Source organism: Macaca fascicularis, chromosome 14, assembly GCF_037993035.2.
Source record: "Macaca fascicularis isolate 582-1 chromosome 14, T2T-MFA8v1.1".
Classification (NCBI taxonomy): Eukaryota; Metazoa; Chordata; class Mammalia; order Primates; family Cercopithecidae; genus Macaca; species Macaca fascicularis.
Genome location: NC_088388.1, coordinates 48,657,954 through 48,677,753, shown reverse-complemented (window position 1 = coordinate 48,677,753; position 19,800 = coordinate 48,657,954). Strand labels below are relative to the sequence as shown.

General features: G+C 39.8%; 2 non-coding genes across 8 annotated transcripts in view; both read right to left on the bottom strand.

Moving 5' to 3' along the window:
* LOC101865224 (phosphatidylinositol 4-phosphate 3-kinase C2 domain-containing subunit alpha) overlaps window positions 1-19,800 on the bottom strand; it is a 118,769-nt gene that overhangs the window by 15,763 nt on the left and 83,206 nt on the right. For 6 of the 7 annotated variants that reach the window (XR_010580872.2, XR_010580870.2, XR_006692257.3 and 3 more), the window contains 8 exons: window positions 17,765-17,953; window positions 16,894-16,987; window positions 16,319-16,413; window positions 15,496-15,676; window positions 12,345-12,449; window positions 10,201-10,293; window positions 8,045-8,174; window positions 2,071-2,207 (listed from right to left, as the gene is read on the bottom strand). This is a non-coding gene — a transcript (phosphatidylinositol 4-phosphate 3-kinase C2 domain-containing subunit alpha). The remainder of the gene's footprint in view (window positions 1-2,070; window positions 2,208-8,044; window positions 8,175-10,200; window positions 10,294-12,344; window positions 12,450-15,495; window positions 15,677-16,318; window positions 16,414-16,893; window positions 16,988-17,764; window positions 17,954-19,800) is intronic. The other variant, XR_006692258.3, reaches the window with a different exon arrangement.
* Window positions 13,628-13,739, bottom strand: LOC123568879 (U6 spliceosomal RNA). Its single transcript, XR_006692439.2, has one exon. It is a non-coding gene; the product is annotated as a U6 spliceosomal RNA (small nuclear RNA).

Here is a 19,800-nt window from a genome sequence, read left to right as displayed (position 1 = left end):
CAGCAAGACACACATACAATGAGCTTTTTCTTTAATATAAAGAATGTGTATTTAGTTTAGTTGTACAAAATAATGTATTTCTGAGTGGTAAATTCATTTGGTCTGACTTGCCCATGTAGTTAATTTCCCAGAAATCATTACCAATGATGATAACAGCAAATGTTTATACAGCATTTAGCACAAACCAGGCACTTCTCTGTATGTGTATATATGTATGTGTGTGTATATACATTAACATATTTAGAAGAATCTCACATCAATCAATGACTTCGGTACTATCATCATAACCATTGTACAGATGGAAAACTGAAACAGAGAGGTTGTTTGCCCAAGATTATTAAGTAGCAGAGTGAGGATTCAAATCCAGGCAATATGACTTCACTAAGTTATATTCCCTCTTACTAATTAAATCACATTAAAAAGCCAAATTCATAAAAGATGCTTAATGTATGCTACTTGGCAATTATTTCCTTACCAGGAATCACAAAAGGGCCAACATTACTAAAACACGTACTGGCTTCTGCTGCACTGCTTTTTTTCCCCAGACCACAAAGAAGTATGAAAAGGGAGTGATCTCACAGTTTAAAAGATCTAACAAAGGTCAAAATTCCCCTGCATTAGCTTTGTAGGTCAACAGATGGCACGTGTATGTCTATAAAGGTGATCCATTAATGAAACATAAAATAGGCAGCTCCATGACATTAAAACAGGAGTCTTCCTACATCATCACTCAGTTTTCTTGGGTCTTCCTTAGGCCAAGTTAGGATCATTAGAGGGCTTATGTCCTGAAAAATTGCCCTTTCCTCATATGTAACTCTAAATAATAGCAAAACAGAAAATTGATGTTTCCAATAATAAGAGCTATCAATTATACAACTTTCATTATGCAGTACTTCATATACATTAAGTCATTTAATTTTCACAAAAATCTCAATGCTTATGTTTACAGCCATAGTATATGCTATAATACCATAATATATACAATACTTTATAGCAGAGGTCACTGAGTCACAAAGATGGTAAAAAATTTGCATAGGTTGGGTGCAGTGGCTCACGCCTGTAATCCCAGCACTTTGGGAGACGAGGCAGGCGGATCACGAAGTCTGGAGATTGAGACCATCCTGGCTAACACAGTGAAACCTCGTCTCTACTAAAAATACAAAAAATTGGCTGGGCGTGGTGGCGGGTGCCTGTAGTCCCAGCTACTCGGGAGGCTGAGGCAGGAGAATGGTATGAACCCGGAAGGCGGAGCTTGCAGTGAGCCGAGATCGCGCCACTGCACTCCAGCCTGGGCGACAAAGCGAGACTCCATCTCAAAAAAAAAAAAAAATAAATAAATAATACTAATAATAATTTGCATAAGGCCCTGCTGCTGCTGAGTGACTTGGGATCTGAAGTCAAACCCAGAGAGTTTGGCCCCTAATTTATGTTCTTAAATACCACATGATGCAGCCCGTTTTACTTATTTCCCTAACTTCTTCCAAGATCTTTGGGAAATATAACATTCTGGGTTAGAAAAATGCCTGTTTTGCTAGCCTCTAAGTATGTGTTTAGAATTTTTGGGGGGCGTAATTTAGCATTGGTTTCACTCAGATTCCTGCCATTAAATGCATTCTGTTTTATATTCTTTCCTATACTTAGAAAAAGACGCTCTTTTCCTGACTTAATGATTATTTAGTCACCAGAGCTGGAAAATGAAAGCACTTAAAACCTTTGTAATACATTTTTTTTTTTTTTGAGACGGAGTCTCGCTCTGTCACCCAGGCTGGAGTGCAGTGGCAGGATCTCAGCTCACTGCAAGCTCCGCCTCCCGAGTTCACGCCATTCTCCTGCCTCAGCCTCCTAGCTGGGACTACAGGCGCCCACCACCTCACCCGGCTGGTTTTTCATATTTTTTTAGTAGAGACGGGGTTTCACCGTGTTATTAGCCAGGATGGTCTCAATCTCCTGACCTCGTGATCCGCCCATCTCGGCCTCCCAAAGTGTTGGGATTACAGGCTTGAGCCACCACACCCGGCCTGTAATACATTTTTGACAAAGCTTTTTGGAATGAGGAGACATGCTAATTACCTTTTCATATTCTTCTTCAGAGGGATTGTATTTCCTTAGCCACTCTGCAAGTGGTTTATCTTTAAAGGATCCTGTCACACCATATTCCACTTGGATTTTCCTGAGGGTATCGGAAGCAGGAACCAGCTCCACCATGCCTTTAACAATAAAATATTAAGCTAAGTAAAACTGTCTCCCCAAAGTAAGCCTTTAAACATTTTTTAAAATTATTACTTTTTAAATTTTACTTTAAGTTCTGGGATACACGTGCATAATGTGCAGGTTTGTTACATAGGTAAAGATGTGCCATGGTGGTTTGCTATACCTATCAACCCGTCATCTAGGTTTTAAGCCCCGCATACATTAGGTATTTGTCCTCCCTCCCCTTGCCTCCAACCTGCCAACAGGCCCCAGTGTGTGATGTTCCCCTCCCTGTGTCCACGTGTGCTCAATGTTCAACTCCCACATGAGTGGGAACATGAGGTGTTTGGTTTTCTGTTCCTGTGTTAGTTTGCTGAGAATGATGGCTTCCAGCTTCATTCACGACCCTGCAAAGGACATGAACTCATTCTTTTTTATAGCTGCATGCCTTTTAAAAAGTTAGTTTTCAATCTTTGACATAAGAAACCAACTAGCAATTGTTACTTTCAAAAAAATTCAAGTCTGGCTGGGTGCAGTGATTCACGCCTGCAATCCCAGCACTCTGGGAGGCCGAGGCGGGTGGATCACTTAAGGTCAGGAGTTTGAGACCAGCCTGGTCAACATGGCAAAACCCTGTCTCTACTAAAAATACAAAAATTAGCTGGGCATGGTGGTGGGCACCTGTAATCCCAGCTACTCAGGAGGCTGAGGCAGGAGAATTGCTTGAACCCGGGAGGCAGAGGTTGCACTGAGCCAAGATAGAGCTACTGGAGTGCAGTAGCTCTATCCTGGGCAACAGAGCCATACTCTATCTCAAAAAAAAAAAAAAAAATCAAGTCTGGCCAGGCATGGTGGCTCATGCCTATAATCCCAGAACTTTTGGAGGCTGAGGTGGGTGGATCACTTGAGCTCAGGAGTTTGAGACCAGCCTGGCCAACACAGCAAAACCCCACCACTACTAAAAATACAAACATTAACCAGGCATGGTGACACAAACCTGCAGTCCCAGCTACTTGGGAGGCTGATGCATGAGAATTACTTGAACCCAGGAGGCAGAGGTTGCAGTAAGTCAAGATGACACCACTGCACTCCAGCCTGGGTGACAGCAAGACCGTGTCGTCAAAAAAAAAATCAAGTCTGGCCACCAATCAAAATTATTTTTTTTATTTTTTATTTTTTTTTTGAGACGGAGTCTTGCTCTGTAGCCCGGGCTGGAGTGCAGTGGCCAGATCTCAGCTCACTGCAAGCTCCGCCTCCCGGGTTTACGCCATTCTCCTGCCTCAGCCTCCGGAGTAGCTGGGACTACAGGCGCCCGCCACCTCACCTGGCTAGTTTTTGTATTTTTAGTAGAGACGGGGTTTCACCGTGTTAGCCAGGATGGTCTCGATCTCCTGACCTCGTGATCCGCCCGTCTCGGCCTCCCAAAGTGCTGGGATTACAGGCTTGAGCCACCGCGCCCGGCCTCAAAATTATTCTTTATTTTCAAAAGTATCTAACATGTAAACTTCAATTTTGACTATTTGAGACTCTCTAGTTTGTATATCCATGTACTAATCCCTTATTCTTTATTTTCAAAAGTATCTAACATGTAAACATCAATTTTGACTATTTGAGACTCTCTAGTCTATACATCCATGTACTAATCCCCAAAGGAAAACTAGCTGAGATCACAGGTGCCCAACACCATGCCCGGCTAATTTTTGTATTTTTTTTTTTTTAGTTGAGATGGGGTTTCACCATGTTGGCCAGGCTGGTCTTGAACTTCCAACTTTCAGTGATCTGCCTGTCTTGGCTTCCTAAAGTGCTGGGATTACAGGCATGAGCCACCGTGCCCAGCGAGGAAAACTGTTTTAATTACAAACAAGAAGACACTGACCTAGCTGGTCAAGTTACATATAAGATACACACTATCCCACTTCAGCACAAAAAAATTTCTTTAATTATATATTTGGGCAAGATAAGAATCTTCCAGAATACACTAGTACTTTCAAAGGAAGAACAGATGAAGACTGACCTTGTGATATGATTAAATCTCAAGTATATGTTTTGGCCTCCTAATTGAAATATAAATGCCTGGCTGAACAAATTGTTTTTTATTTTCTCTCTGACTCCTTTAAAACAAGTATCTGCCAGGCACGGTGGCTCATGCCTGTAATCCCAGCACTTTGGGAGGCTAAGGCAGGCGGATCACGAGGTCAGGAGACCCAGATCATCCTGGCTAACACAGTGAAACCCCAACTCTACTAAAAGTACAAAAAATTAGCCAGGCATGGTAGCAGGCGCCTGTAGTCCCACCTACTCAGGAGGCTGAGGCAGGAGAATGGCGTGAACCCAGGAGGCAGAGCTTGCAGTGAGCTGAGATCACGCCACTGCACTCCAGCCTGGGCAACAGTGCAAGGCTCCGTCTCAAAAAATAAAAAAAAAAAAGCAATCAAGTATCAAACAAATAAATTATGTGATATTTACACACAAAAAAAAAAACAGTAAGGGAGGAATTATGTGCTTTGATAGAAAGATCTCAAAAATAATGTTAAAGACAAAATCCAGATGGAGAACTGTACTTTTGTGTTTGAAAAGAAAGATGGTTGTGCATATTAGAATATACACAACATTTCCAGAAGGCTACACAAGTAGTTATATCGTGGAAAGAAGGTACCTAGAGTTGAGGATGAAGGTATGAGAGAAAATGAACACTTTTCAATTTATTCTGTTATACACTACCTGGGTATTCTACTATATGCAAATATTATTTATACAATTAAAAAATTAACTGATATATTTTTAAAATTAAGGAGATGCATTTTTGTGTTAAAATAAAATACATGAAAACAGAGCTCTGCTTTGGACAAAGGACTGGAGGAAACAGAAGTTGACCAAGGCTGCCATCGTACCCGGATAGAAAGTATGTGGGGCCAGATTCTAATTCTAGTAGTCTAGTTACATATGGCAGAATGAATTCATTTGGTTCCTTTTTTTCTGGTTGTTTTCTGAGACAGAGTCTCACTCTGTTTTCCAGGCTGGAGTGCAGTGGTGCCACCTGGGCTAACTGCAACCTCTGCCTCCCAGGTTCAAGTGATTCTCGTGCCTTAGCCTCCCAGCAGCCAGGACTACGGACGTGCACCACCACGCCTGGCTGATTTTTTGTATTTTTAGTAGAGGTGGGGTTTCACCATGTTGGCTAGGCTGGTCTTAAACTTATGGCCTCAAGGGATCCAACCGCCTCGGCCTCCCAAAGTGCTGGGATTACAGGCGTGAGCCACTGTGCCCGGCCTCTGCTATGTGAATTCTAAAAGAGCTGTAACACTCAAAAATCAGGTTTTAAAACGAACTCAACGAATAGAAAAGTAGTGTATCAAATATAACAAAGTTAACAGCTAACATCCTACACATGGTTCTAAGATACAAAAATGTACAAGTACATAGCTGGGCACAGTGGTGCATGCCTACATTCCCTGCTACTTGGGAGGCTGAGGTGGTAGGACTGCTTGAGCCTAGTTTGAGGCCGGCCTGGACAACATAGTGAGACCCCTGTCTTTATGAAAAACTTTTAAAAGTTAGCTGGGTGTGGTGGCATGTCACAGGTGCATGCCATCATATCCAGCTAATTTTGGGAGGCTGAGGCAAGTGGATTTCTTGAGCCCAGGAGTTTGAGGCTGCAGTGAGCTATGATCACACCACTGCACTCCAGCCTGGGTGACAGACAGAGTAAGATCCCATCTCTGAAAAAAGAAAGAAAAGAAAAAGAAAATGTACAAGTTACAGGATGGCCAAGACATGGCTTAGCAGGAGCTGGTACGATGATGACTTACTGATTTTATTTATGAATAGTTTCACATGTGTGACACTATGGTCACCCTTTTGTATTCTACAAAATCCAGGTGCCATTCTTAGAGACAACAGATTACCTGAATCATTTGCAAGGAGAAAAATAAGGTGATAAGGTAATGTAATCTTTCATAAATGGCTGAAGAATTTGGAATTCAGAATCTGAGGCCACAATACTGGTAGGGGTGAAGAAGGATTTAATTTAATTATATGATAGTCTCTGAACAGAACTGTAACCAATGGGTAAAAGACACCAGGACTCAGTCCCCATTAATCACCTGAATATGAAAAAGAAATCTATAGCTATCAGAGCTGCACAGGATAGAATGAACTGCCTTGAAATGCAGTGAATTCCCCTTCATTATAGGCATTTCAGCATACGTTGAATGGCAAATATTGGAAGGATGATTATCTTTCTGGTGACTTCCTAGTGTCTATGCACAGAATTTGTGAAGTGTTTCTCATTTCCACCAACAGCAGATGATCTTTCCTTTAAAACCTGACAGTATTGCCTTTACAACTTTTAGAGCTTTCAGCTTATTAAAGCATACTCTGATTACTTGTACGTATTATTGCTTCCTTCTAAAATATAAGTACCACATATTCTTACCATTATAGATGGTAAACAACAAACATTTGTTGAATAAGAATAATGATGGCATATCAGATATTAGGATGTTTTACATTCATTATTTCAAAATGGTTCAATAAATAATAAGATAGAAATCTGCTATTAGTAGAAAAGAACTTCGTATGATTTTATTTTACAAAAATAAAATCAGGCCGGGCGCGGTGGCTCAAGCCTGTAATCCCAGCACTTTGGGAGGCCGAGACGGGCGGATCACAAGGTCAGGAGATCAAGACCATCCTGGCTAACACGGTGAAACTCCGTCTCTACTAAAAAATACAAAAAACTAGCCGGGCGAGGTGGCGGGCGCCTGTAGTCCCAGCTACTCGGGAGGCTGAGGCAGGAGAATGGCGTAAACCCAGGAGGCGGAGCTTGCAGTGAGCCAAGATCGCGCCACTGCACTCCAGCCTGGGTGACAGAGCCAGACTCCGTCTCAAAAAAATAATAATAAATAAAATAAATAAATAAATAAATAAATAAATAAATAAATAAAATAAAATAAAATAAAAGTTGATTTAACTTAGATATGGCCTTATTTATTTATTTGGTTTTGAGACAAGGTCTCACTGTGTTACCCGGGTTGGAGTGCAGTAGCATGATCATGGTTCACTGAAGCCTTAACCTCCCAGGCTCAAGTAATCCTTTCACCCCATCCTCCAGAGTAGCTAAGACTATTTATTTCTTTTTGTAGAGACAGGATCTCCCTGTGTTGCCCGGGCTGGTCTCAAACTCCTAGACTCAAGTGATCCTCCTGCCCTTGGCCTCCTAAAACGCTGGGATTACAGGTGAGAACCACTGCACCCAGAGATATGGCATTATTTTTAAGTTTAAAAGCTAAAGACCATAAAATCCTCACTGGGTCAATTAATGGACACCTCTGGCTACTGCAAAGCATTTATTTAGGCTACACTAAGTTTAAAAAAAATTTTTTTTTAATTTATTTTGAGATAGAGTCTCACTGTCACCAAGGCTGGAGTACAGTAACACAATCTCGGCTCACTGCAGTCTCCACCTCCCATGTTCAAGCTATTCTCCCATCTCAGCCTCCCGAGCAGCTGGGATTACAGGGGCACGCCACCACACCCGGCTGATTTTTGCATTTTTAGTAGAAATAGGATTTCCTCATGTTGCCCAGGCTGGTCTCAAACTCCTGACTTCATGTGATCCACCCACCTCGGCCTCCCAAAGTGCTGGGATTACAGGCATGAGCCACTATGCCCGGCCACTAAGTTATTTTTAAAAGAGACTTAATAATGAGCAACAATCAATAAAGTAACACTAGATTAAAATAAGAAACAACTGTGATACCAGGGTATCTGCATCAGAGCCTTTAGGGCAGGTACACTTTAAGCTAAGTTTAAGGAAAAAAATAAGACATCTAGACACAGCTAATAAACTTACCTCGATCTCTGCCAGTTGAGAGACATTTGAATATTACCATCCTCAGATCTAGTCCTTCTTTAAGCCAGATCTTATCCATAATCTTTATCATCTGTAAAGCTAACATATCTTGCCGAAGATCTTCACCAACCTTGATATCAAGGAAACAAAACAAAACTTGTACATCTCCAAAAGACTTAACAGATTACATGCTATGAAAGCTGTAATCCCAGCACTTTGGGAGGCCAAAGTGGGCCGACCACCTGAGGTCAGGAGTTCGAGATCAGCCTGGCCGACACGATGGAAACTCCGCCTCTACTAAAAACACAAAAATTAGGTGGGCATGGTTGCACACACCGATGAGAAAAACAGAACTGCCTTTTTATCTTTCTGCAGCATTCTAGGGAAAGATACTTAACCTCTTCATATCTCAGTTCCCTGAACGGTACACTTTGAAAGTTTTAGTTTTATGGTATGTGAATTATACTCAATTACTTACTTACTTAATTAATTAATTAATTTAATTTATTTATTGAGACTGAGTCTTGCTCTTTCACCCAGGCTGGAGTGCAGAGGGGTGTTCTCGGCTCACTGCAACCTCCCCCTCCTAGGTTCAAGTGATTCTCCTGCCTCAGCCTCCTGAGTAGCTGGGATTATAGGCGCCTGCCACCATGCCTGGCTAATTTTTGTATTTTTAGTAGAGATGGGATTTCACCATGTTGGCCAGGCTGGTCTCGAACTTCTGACCTCAGGTGATCTGCCCACGTCGGCCTCCCAAAGTGATGGGATTACAGGTGTGAACCACTGCAACTGGCCTATATTCAATTTTCTAAAAAGGCAACATGGAGAATCTATGGGATAATGAAATGCTCTATATTTTGACTGTATCAATGCCAATATCCTGATAGTGATACTGCACTACAGTTATACAAGATGTTACTATGAGGAAGAGTACACAGGATTCCTCTGTACAGTTTGTTACAATTGCCTATGAATCTATAATTATCTCAAAATGAAAAGTTTACTTAAAAAAATTAACCCTCCCAAAATGAATTACTTTTTAACTAAAACCTGAACAAGTTTTCATTTTCTTTTTTAAACCGGATAAAATAATTTAAAAACACATAATAATGAATACATTCTGAGACTAGCCAAGAAAATTATGGAAAAGAATAAGGAGAATTTGCCTTAAAAAATATTAAAACTTGGCTGGGCGCGGTGGCTAATGCCTGTAATCCCAGCACTTTGGGAGGCCAAGGCGAGCAGATCACCTGAGGTCAGGAGTTCGAGACCAGCCTGGCCAACATGGAGAAACGCCGTCTGTACTGAAAATACAAAAAATTAGTTGGATGTGGTGGCACATGTCTGTAATCTCAGCTACTTGGGAGGCTGAGGCAGGAGAATTGCATGAACTCGGGAGGTGAAGGTTGCGGTGAGCTGAGATCGCGCCATTGCACTCTAGCCCGGGCAACAAGAGCAAACTCCATCTCAAAAAAAAAAAAAAAAATTAAATTAAAAAAATAAAACTTAACACATACAATTCTTGTATTCAAAACAGATGTTACTGGTTTAGAAAAAGGCACCTACATCGATAAAACAAAATATAGAGTTCAAAACCAGATCTGAGTACAAAGGAATTTATTATATATATCAAAGGTGGTTCAGTAGAAGCAATCTTTATGAACCTCCACATGTCCAACTCACTGAATTAACTAAAATTCTTCGTCCTTTCTTCAAACTATACAAATCATGATCAAAACACGTAAAATTTTTGGCTGGGCATGATGGCTCACACCTGTAATTCCAGCACTCTGGGAGGCTGAGGTGGGTGGATCACCTGAGGTCAGGAGTTTGAGACCAGCCTGGCCAACATGGTGAAACCCCGTCTCTACTAAAATATACAAAAATTAGCAGGCCATGGTGGCAGGTGCCTGTAATCTCAGCTACTTGGGAGGCTGAGGCAGGAGAATCACTTGAACCCAGGATGTGGAGGTTGCAGTAAGCCGAGATTGCACCACTGCACTCCAGCCTGAGTGTCAGAGCAAGACTGTGTAAAAATAAATAAATAAAAGAATTTAAAAATATATTAAATAAAATCACCTTTGCAATTTTGGGAAAGTAATTTGATAAAAAAATTTCTAAATTGCCATTAAAAAATAGTAACATTATTTACTCACCTTAAACATGACATTAATTTCTTCTCCCATAGGGTCAGCATTCACCATTGTGACTTTTAGGGGGACAGCATTGGAACTGAAGAAGGAACACGACTGCAAATACAACATGTTAAGCATTAGAAAGATAAATAAAAATGGATGGCCGGGCGCGGTGGCTCAAGCCTGTAATCCCAGCACTTTGGGAGGCCGAGACGGGCGGATCACAAGGTCAGGAGATCGAGACCATCCTGGCTAACACAGTGAAATCCCGTCTCTACTAAAAAATACAAAAAACTAGCCGGGCGAGGTGGCGGGCGCCTGTAGTCCCAGCTACTTGGGAGGCTGCGGCAGGAGAATGGCACAAACCCGGGAGGCGGAGCTTGCAGTGAGCCGAGATCCGGCCACTGCACTCCAGTCTGGGCGACAGCACGAGACTCTGCCTCAAAAAAAAATAAAATAAAAAATAAAAAATAAAAATGGATTTAGATTTCTTTTTTTGTCCTACGCATTTCCCCTTTCACTTCTTCCTTTGTGTCTTCTTTTTAGATTTATTTTTTATTTTTATTCCTGTTAGAGACAGCGTTTTGCTTTGTTACCCAGGCTGGAATGCAGTGATGCAACCATAGCTTCCCGCAACCTCTAACTCCTGGGCTCAAGCTATCCTCCTGCCTCAGCCTCCTGAGTAGATGGGACTACAGGCCCAGCTAAACACTTGTTCTTTTGAATTGCAGCAAATGAAGTTAACACATGAGAATTGCTTTTTCATTTTATTTATTTTTTTGAGATAGAGTTTGCTTTTGTTGCCTGGGCTGGAGTGCAGTGGTGCAATCTCAGCTCACTGCCTCCCAGGTTCAAGGTCGAACCTCTGCCTCCTGGCTTCAAGCAATTCTTCTGCCTCAGCCTCCCGAGTAGCTGGGATTACAGGTGCCCGCCACTACGCCCGGCTAATTTAGAATTGCTTTTCTAGACTCTCTGGAAGATAACAGATATGTAAAAATACTTTTTGAAACTTAAACATAGCATATCTGACTAAAACATCTTCTTGCTAGGCAGAGAAGCAAAAACTTGAGACACAAACTTTTAAAGTTTGAGCTTTGTAAATGTCTTAATCCATCAACAGAACACAACATCTTGTGATATCCTTTTCCTTCATCTAAATCACTGTGATCTTAGATGAGACCTCCATTCTTCTGTTTATGGTACTATTTTAATTAATTATCCATGCAAGTATTCATAAAAACTAAAAATTTTATTAGCAATGATCAAATCTTACTTTTAAAATGAAACTGACTAAAAAGCTGATTTAAGACAGTGAGACTGGCCGGGCATGGTGGCTCATGCCTGTAATCCCCGCACTTTGGAGGCCAAGGCGGGTGGATCATCTGAGGTCAGGAGTTCAAGACCAGCCTGGCCAACATGGCAAAACCTCGTCTCTACTAAACAAAAAAAATTAGCCAGGCATGGTGGCAGGTACCTGTAATCCCAGCTACTCGGGAGGCTGGGGCAGCAGAATTGTTTGAACCTGGGAGGCGGAGGTTGCAGTGAGCTGAGATCGCGCCATTGCATTCCAGCCTGGGTGACAGAGCAAGACTCCGTCTCAAAAAAAAAAAAAAAAAAAAAAGGCTGGGCATGTTGGCTCATGCCTGTAGTCTCAGCCCTTTGGGAGGCCAAGGCAGGCGAATCACGAGGTCAGGAGTTCGAGACCAGCCTGGTCAAGAAAGTGAAACCTCATCTCTACTAAAAATACAAAAATTAGCTGGGCATGGTGGCGTGTGCCTGTGGTCCCAGCTACTCAGGAGGCTAAGGCAGGAGAATTGCTTGAACCCGGGAGGTGGAGGTTGCAGTGAGCCGAGATCGCACCACTGCACTCCAGCTTGGGCAACAGAGTGAGACACTGTCTCAACAAAAAAAAAAAGACGGTGAGACCAATTTAAAAAAATGAAGCCCAAGGCAGTAAATAATTGTATACTTTTTTTTTTTTTTTCCAGGAATGGTGGTTAGGTAAAAAATATGCTAAGATAAATATGGATCCTAATCACAACCATCCACGCTTATAACCAACCTATGCAGGTTTTACCTTCGTTTGCCTTAAGCATACCTGCCCATTTGCCTTCTTCCTATTATTTTCAAATGTAATATGAACTTATAAGTATTGTATGTGTCACCTTAATATTTAATTCTTTTGCCACTAGACTTGGCTTGAGAGGGAGACGGCATTTATTTTTCTGAAAAAAGGACTGTACTCGTTCCATACTTCTTTGGAGAACAACCTATAGAAAGAGATGTGATACTGTAAGTACATAATGCAAATGAAGATCTATTTTTCAGACAAGTTATGCTGTGGATATAATTCATAAAATGCCCAGTCGTCAAATGGTCAAAAAAAGGTTGTTACTAAAGAGACTTATTTTTACTATAAAACTAGAATGGCCAAAGGCTATAAATATAGCGAGCAAAGGTACATTTGGCCAACCAATGTATACAAAAACGTTAAAGCTCACTAATAGTCAAAGAAATAGAAACCAAACAAAAATGAGCGCAATTTTTCACCTATCAAATGAAAATTTAAAACAAAATCCTGTGTCAGAAAACAATTTCATAATTTATTGGTAGGGAGAGAGGTGTACACAGGTGCAGCTTCTTTTGTAGAGCAATGTAACAACTATTAGAACTAAAAATATATGTTGCTCTTGACTCAGCTATTTCACCTGTAGGAATTTTCTGAAAGAAATACTAGCAAAGAAGTAAAAATGTACACACCAACCAAAGTTCGTCGCAGTATTGTTTAGTAAAGAGAAAATAGGTAAACAATGTACATAGAGGTAATAGTTTATAATTAAGATTGTATGTAATACTTCCCCAAATTAATCTATAGTTCTTATCAAAATTCCAACTGCCTTTTTGCAGCAATGGATACATGGTTCCTAAAATTAATATGAAATTGCAAGTGTCCCCTGAATAGCCAAAATAATAATGAAAAAGAACAAAGTAGGAGGACTCACATTGTCCAATTTCAAAACTTACTATAAAACTATGGTAATTAAAAAAAGGATAGCTGGGTGGATGGCTCACACCTGCAATCCTACGACTTTGGGAGGCCAAAATAGGAGGACTGCTTCAGCCCAGGAGTTCAAGACCAGCCTGGGCAACATGGCAAAACCCTGTCCCTACAAGAAAAAAAAAAAAAAAAAGCCAGCAAACACCTGTGATCCCAGCTACTTGGGAGGCTGAAGCGGGAAAATCACTTGAGCCCAGGAGTTTGAGGCTGTCGTGAATAGTGATCACACCACTGCACTGCAGCCTGGGCAACAGAGACCTTGTCTCAAGGAAAAAGGAAAAAAAAAAAAAAAAAAACCAAATATAGCATATGGATAGACATATAGATGAATGAAATAGAATTGAGAGTCTAGAAATAAACCCATATATGTGGTCAACTTTTTTTTTATTTAAAAAATTTTAACAGAACACTTCGTGAATTTGCATGTAATCCTTGTATAAAGGCCATGCTAATCTTCTCTGTATCATTCCAATTTTAGTGTATGTGTTGCCGAAGCAAGCACAGGGTCAACTGATTTTTGACATGTATGCCAAAACCATTCAAGAGGAAGGAGGGGGGTCTCTTTAACAAATGGTGGTAAGACAACTGGATAACCTCATTCAAAAGAATAAAGTTGGGCCTCTACTTCATACCACATACCAAAATTAACTCAAAATGGACCAAAGATCTAACCATAAGAGCTAAAACTAGAAAAGCTTAGAAAAAAACACAGGTGAACATCTTTATGGCATTAGATTTGATGATGGATTCTTAGATATGACACTAAAACCATGAGCCACAAAAGAAAAAAACAGATAAAATGGACTTCATTAAAGTTAAACATTTCTGTATTAATATATTAAAGGACACTATTAAGGAAGTAAAACGACAACTGCAGAATGAAAAAAATATTTGCAAATAGTGTATGTGATAAAGGTCTAGTATCTGAAATATATAAATAACGCTTACAACTCAACAACAAAAAGACAGTCTAATTTAAAATGGACAAAGGACTTTGAATAGATATTTCTCCAAAGAAGAAATACGAATGGCCAACAAACATATGAGAATGTGCTCAATATTATTAGTCACTAGGGAAATTCAAATCAAAACCACAACAAAACACTGCTTCACACCCACTAGAATGGCTATAATCAAAAACCAGGAAAAAAAACAATGTTGGTGAGGATGTGGTGAAACTGGAACCCTTCTATATTGCTGGTGGGAATGTAAAATGATATAGCTGCTACAGACAATAATTCTAATGATTCCCCCAAAAATTAAGTAGAGAACTACCACATGACCTAGCTATGCCATTCTTAAGTGAAAACAATTGTTTAAACAAAAATTTATACGTGAATATTCATAGCAGTATTATTCTTTTTTTTTTTTTTTTGAGACGGAGTCTCGCTCTGTCGCCTAGGCCGGAGTGCAGTGGCGCAATCTCGGCTCACTGCAAGCTCCGCCTCCTGGGTTCACACCATTCTCCTGCCTCAGCCTCCCGAGTAGCTGGGACTACAGGTGCCCGCCACCATGCCTGGCTAATTTTTTGTATTTTTAGTAGAGATGAGGTTTCACCTTGTTAACCAGGATGGTCTTGATCTCCTGACCTCGTGATCTGCCTGCCTGGGCCTCCCAAAGTGCTGAGATTACAGGTGTGAGCCACCGTGCCCAGCCAGCAGTATTATTATTAATAGTCAAAAAGTGGAAACAACCCAAATGTCCACCAACTGATGAATGTTTAAACAAAATGTGGTATATCCACACAATGGAATATTATTCAACCAAAAACGGCATGTAGTAAACATACTGGAACATAGATGAACTCTGAAAACTTCATGCTAAGTGAAAGAAACTAGATAGAAAAGGCCATGAAGTGTCCAGAATATTCATATAGAAGTATAGACGTATCCATATTGACAGAAAACAGTTTAGCAGCTGGGAGGGGAAAATGGGGACATGCTTTCTTTCTGGTGTGATGAAAATACTGTGGACTTTGATAATGGAGATAAAGGAATTCAAGAAAACAATTTTCATCAGAAAGGAATAAATAAGCATGGAAATAAATAAGCATGGGAAAATCACTGATTTTAACAGGTTGTGAAATATATTCCTATATATTTTAAACAATCTTTGAATTTATCTGCCCCAAATAGCATGGGTATAGTTAGAGTTCTACTGGGAGTCTACCAACAAAGAGTAGCAACTTAATCAGTCAGCACCATAAAGATCCTTCCTTTAACATCAACACATTTATATTACCTTTTATGGGTACATACCTGTCTGGCTGATCCACTTGCCTGCCTTACTTTTTCTGCTACTCCTCCTAAAAGCTGTACAAGTTTCGTCTGTTTTAGAAGTTCTTCTCTAAGTCGTTTTCCTCCTACTGACAGGAGAGCACCCAAAACATGTTCGTATCGGGTACTAAACTGTACATCATGCAGGGCATCTTTGAGAAGCCTAATACAGCAAAATATTTATGTTAGTCACTTCTAAGAACTAGGTGAACCTCTTGGAAAAATAAGTTCAATTTTTTTTTTTTTTGAGACCAGGTCTGGCTCTGTTGCCCAGGCTGGAGTCCAGTGGTGTGATCTTGCCTCACTGCAACCTCCACCTCCCAGGCTCAAGCAATCCTCCCACCTCAGCATCCCAACTAGCTGGGACTACAGGCACACACCACCATGTTCGGCTAATTTTTTTTGTATGTTTGGTAGAGATGAGGTTTCACCATGTTGCTCAGGCTGATCTCAATCTGCTGAGATCAAGCGATCCACTAGCTTCAGCCTCCCAAAGTGCTGGGATTACAGGCATAAGCCATCACGCTTGGCCTCAATTTTTGATAACCAGAAATTTATTTTAAGCTACATAAGCAAGTCAAAACCCATTCATTATTATAGAGCTGTAAGATACCAAATTTTTGCAATGAGGGTTTTCAAATTTTTGCATTAGAGGGTAAATTTAGCTCCTTTAAAAATAATAACTTCAATAAAATATCTGGTATCCACAATAAGTAGTGTGGCATGCCATTTAGACTTACAGAGTATGGCATTTCTATAAATTCTAGGAATGGAAATACTGTAATTAATAGAATTTAAATCTTACCAATATAAATTGTGTGCTATCTGGATATTTCCCAATGCCCTGGACAGAAGGAATTGCACTAATGGACTATTCAAGTAAATTTCGTATTTCAAAGCCTACACGTAAAAGAAAGTAAGAATTATTAGTGGTCCGTCCCCATGCTAAATTGTTCCAATAAAACTATCAAAAGAGAAACTATATAAAGCAAGTATTACTCTTACTGATGAAAGATGATACTTATAAAAATTAGATAGATGAATTAACCTATGCCAAATGAATAAATCAAGCACAAAAGTATAGAATAACATTCGTTAGCTATGTTCAACTCACCAGTAAAGAAAAATCAAGGAAAAGCTCAAGTCAGGTTTGTTCTAAAAAGTCTGAAAACTAAAAATACAGGTACCTGTATACAATATTCAAATATGGCAGATGACAATAGTGGGAAAAAATTCACACTAAATCCAAATGCAATGCCCCTCAGTGTTCCCACACTACAAAACTACCTTTAACCTAAACAGAAGGGGGATCCCTTAGCAAGTTCCCATCAAAAACTAGAGTGAAAGTATAAAGGGAGGTAATCTAGTAAAAAAACTCACTTGTACAAACTGTGGAAGAAGATCTGTTAGCTCATCATCACTAATAGCCTCAATCCAGGTCACAGCTAGGGATCTTACTTCCTGATCAGCAAATCTAGAAGATTACCATAAAATCAAGATTGGACAGTGATTTCTTTCCAGTGAAGCTCTATTTCCTGAAAACACAATCTCAATCTGGTCCTGACAAAGAACACTAAGATATCTCTTTTATACAAAAGCAATGTATGCCTTCTCTTTGTAAGAAGACAATCTTATTGTGCTATACAGATTCAATTTAGGGATTATTTAGGAGTCTTTTTTTTGGGGGGAGGATGGAGTCCCGCTCTGTCGCCCAGGCTGGAGTGCAGTGGCGCGATCTCAGCTCACTGCAAGCTCCGCCTCCCGGGTTCACGCCATTCTCCTGCCTCAGCCTCCCTAGTAGCTGGGACTACAGGCGCCCACCATGCCAGGCTAATTTTTTCTATTTTTTAGTAGAGCTGGGGTTTCACTGTGTTAGCCAGGATGGTCTCGATCTCCTGACCTTGTGATCCGCCTGCCTCGGCCTCCCAAAGTCCTGGGATTACAGGCATGAGCCACCGTGCCTGGCCTATTTAGGAATCTTAAGTTTACAAAAATTAATTTTGGCCCACATCATAAAAATATAAATTATTCAAAATTTACAACCTAACCCTTTCTTTAGGCTAGTTCTAAAGGACATGAAATGCTTTACTGACAACTTCAATGCAGAAGATATGTTTTTACAAATATACATTTACACATTTGCATTATATTGAATTGCTTTCATGTTAAAAGGAAAGGAAATACTTCTGGCAACATACCTTAATGGAAAAACTGACAATAAAACAATAGCAAATAAATGTATTTGACTTACTTTGAATCAAGAAGTTCCAATGCAATTAGTGGGTACAATGGAGGCCACTGGTGAAGTAATGAGTAAGTTTTGGCAAGATTAACCCACTTCCAGTTTGGGGCACTTGCTAATATTTTAGGAAGACAATTTGGGTGTTTGAAGCAATAATAACGTTTCTCCCATAAAAAAGCTTTATCTTCTTTAGAAAGTCTGCAGATATAATAGAATTAAATTACTTCTCAGTGATAGCATGATGATATAATCTCAATGATTAAAAATATAAAGAAGAAATTTATTTATTTGGGACAGCTACTTCTTCGTAAAATCATTAATACTAATTTGGAATAGAAAAATGCAATGTACGGCAAATGCCAGTAATTAATGCTAATCTGGGAACTGAAAGAAATGACTATGTCTTGATAAAAGAGCCTTAGTTATGAAAATGAAGGATAATTCAGTATAATAAAAATTTATTGAGCTCTAATGAGATGCCAGGCACTAGAAATCAGGCTGAAAAAGCAGATCCCACCCTAAGAGACAGCAAGGATTTCATCCATTTCATACAAATAAAATCGAATGCTATGGAAAAAAAAAATACTACTATAAAAATTTTGGAACATATTTATACAGTTCAATTGAGAAATTCTCAAAATGAAAAGGACTTGAAGATCCTAATTGTTTTAAGCTTAATCACAAATGTTTACATGAATGAAATGTTTCACTATTTTACTATCCATCTATATATATATATATATATATAGCCTCCCAAGTAGCTGGGATTACAGGTGTGTGCCACCATCTCAGCCTCCCAAAGTGCTGGGATTATAGGCATCAGCCACCACGTTCAGTCTATAATCTCATTTTTAATAGTTACATGGTTCTGTACCAGATAAATGTGTCTTAATTTATATATATATATATATATATATATATTCATTTCATGTGGAGTAATGAAAAAATTCAAATACTGAAAAAGGTACATAGTGAAATTTCTCTCCTTCTAATTCCCCTCCCAAGAGGCAAACATCTAAGCTTGTATGATCTTTCAGAGATAGTTTATTCATACAAAGGCACAAATGTGGATATATGTAGATCCTCTTTTTTCCTTTATTTTCATGGTAATAACACTATATACACGATTCTACTCCTGGTTTTCTTCAGCTAACCTATTTTAAACAGTACATACAACTATAATCTCATTTTTATTTATTTTTATTTTATTTATTTTTGAGACGGAGTCTCACTCTGTCACCCAAGCTGGAGTGCAGTGGCGCGATCTCGGCTCACTTCAACCTCTGCCTCCCGGGTTCAAGCGATTCTCCTGCCTCAGCCTCCCAAGTAGCTGGGATTACAGGTGTGTGCCACCATCTCAGCCTCCCAAAGTGCTGGGATTATAAGCGTCAGCCACCACGTTCAGTCTATAATCTCATTTTTAATAGTTACATGGTTCTGTACCAGATAAATGTGTCTTAATTTAATCCCTATTGATGGACATTTCCAATCAATTTTTCTTTTCTTTTTTTTTTGAGACAGGGTGTTCTCTGTTGCCCAGGCTGCAGTGCAGTGATGAGATCATGGATCACTGCAGCCTCGACCTCCTGTGCTCAAGCAATTCTCCCACCTCAGACTCCTGAGTAGCTGGGACTATAGATGCACAACACTATGCCTGGCTACTTTTAATTTTTTTGTAGAGACAGGGTCTCACTATATTGTCAGGGTTGGTCTCCAACTTCTGGGCTCAGGTAATCCTCCCATCTCAGCCTCCCAAAGTGTCAAGAGTACAGGCATGAGCCACCACGCCCAGTCTCCAAACAGTTTTTCAATAATCCAAATAAATATTGCAGTGAATATTCTTGTCTCCATAAGAAAATATAAAAGAGTTTTATATAACTGGAAATGGCATTGCTGGGTCACAGAATATACACATTATAACTTTGTAGATTTTGCCAAATTGCTCTCCAAAGGAGACGTAGCTTTTTGTACTTCTGCAAATATGTAATTCCCATTTTATATATCCTTATCAACACTTTTAACAAAGTATTTTAATTTTTGCCACT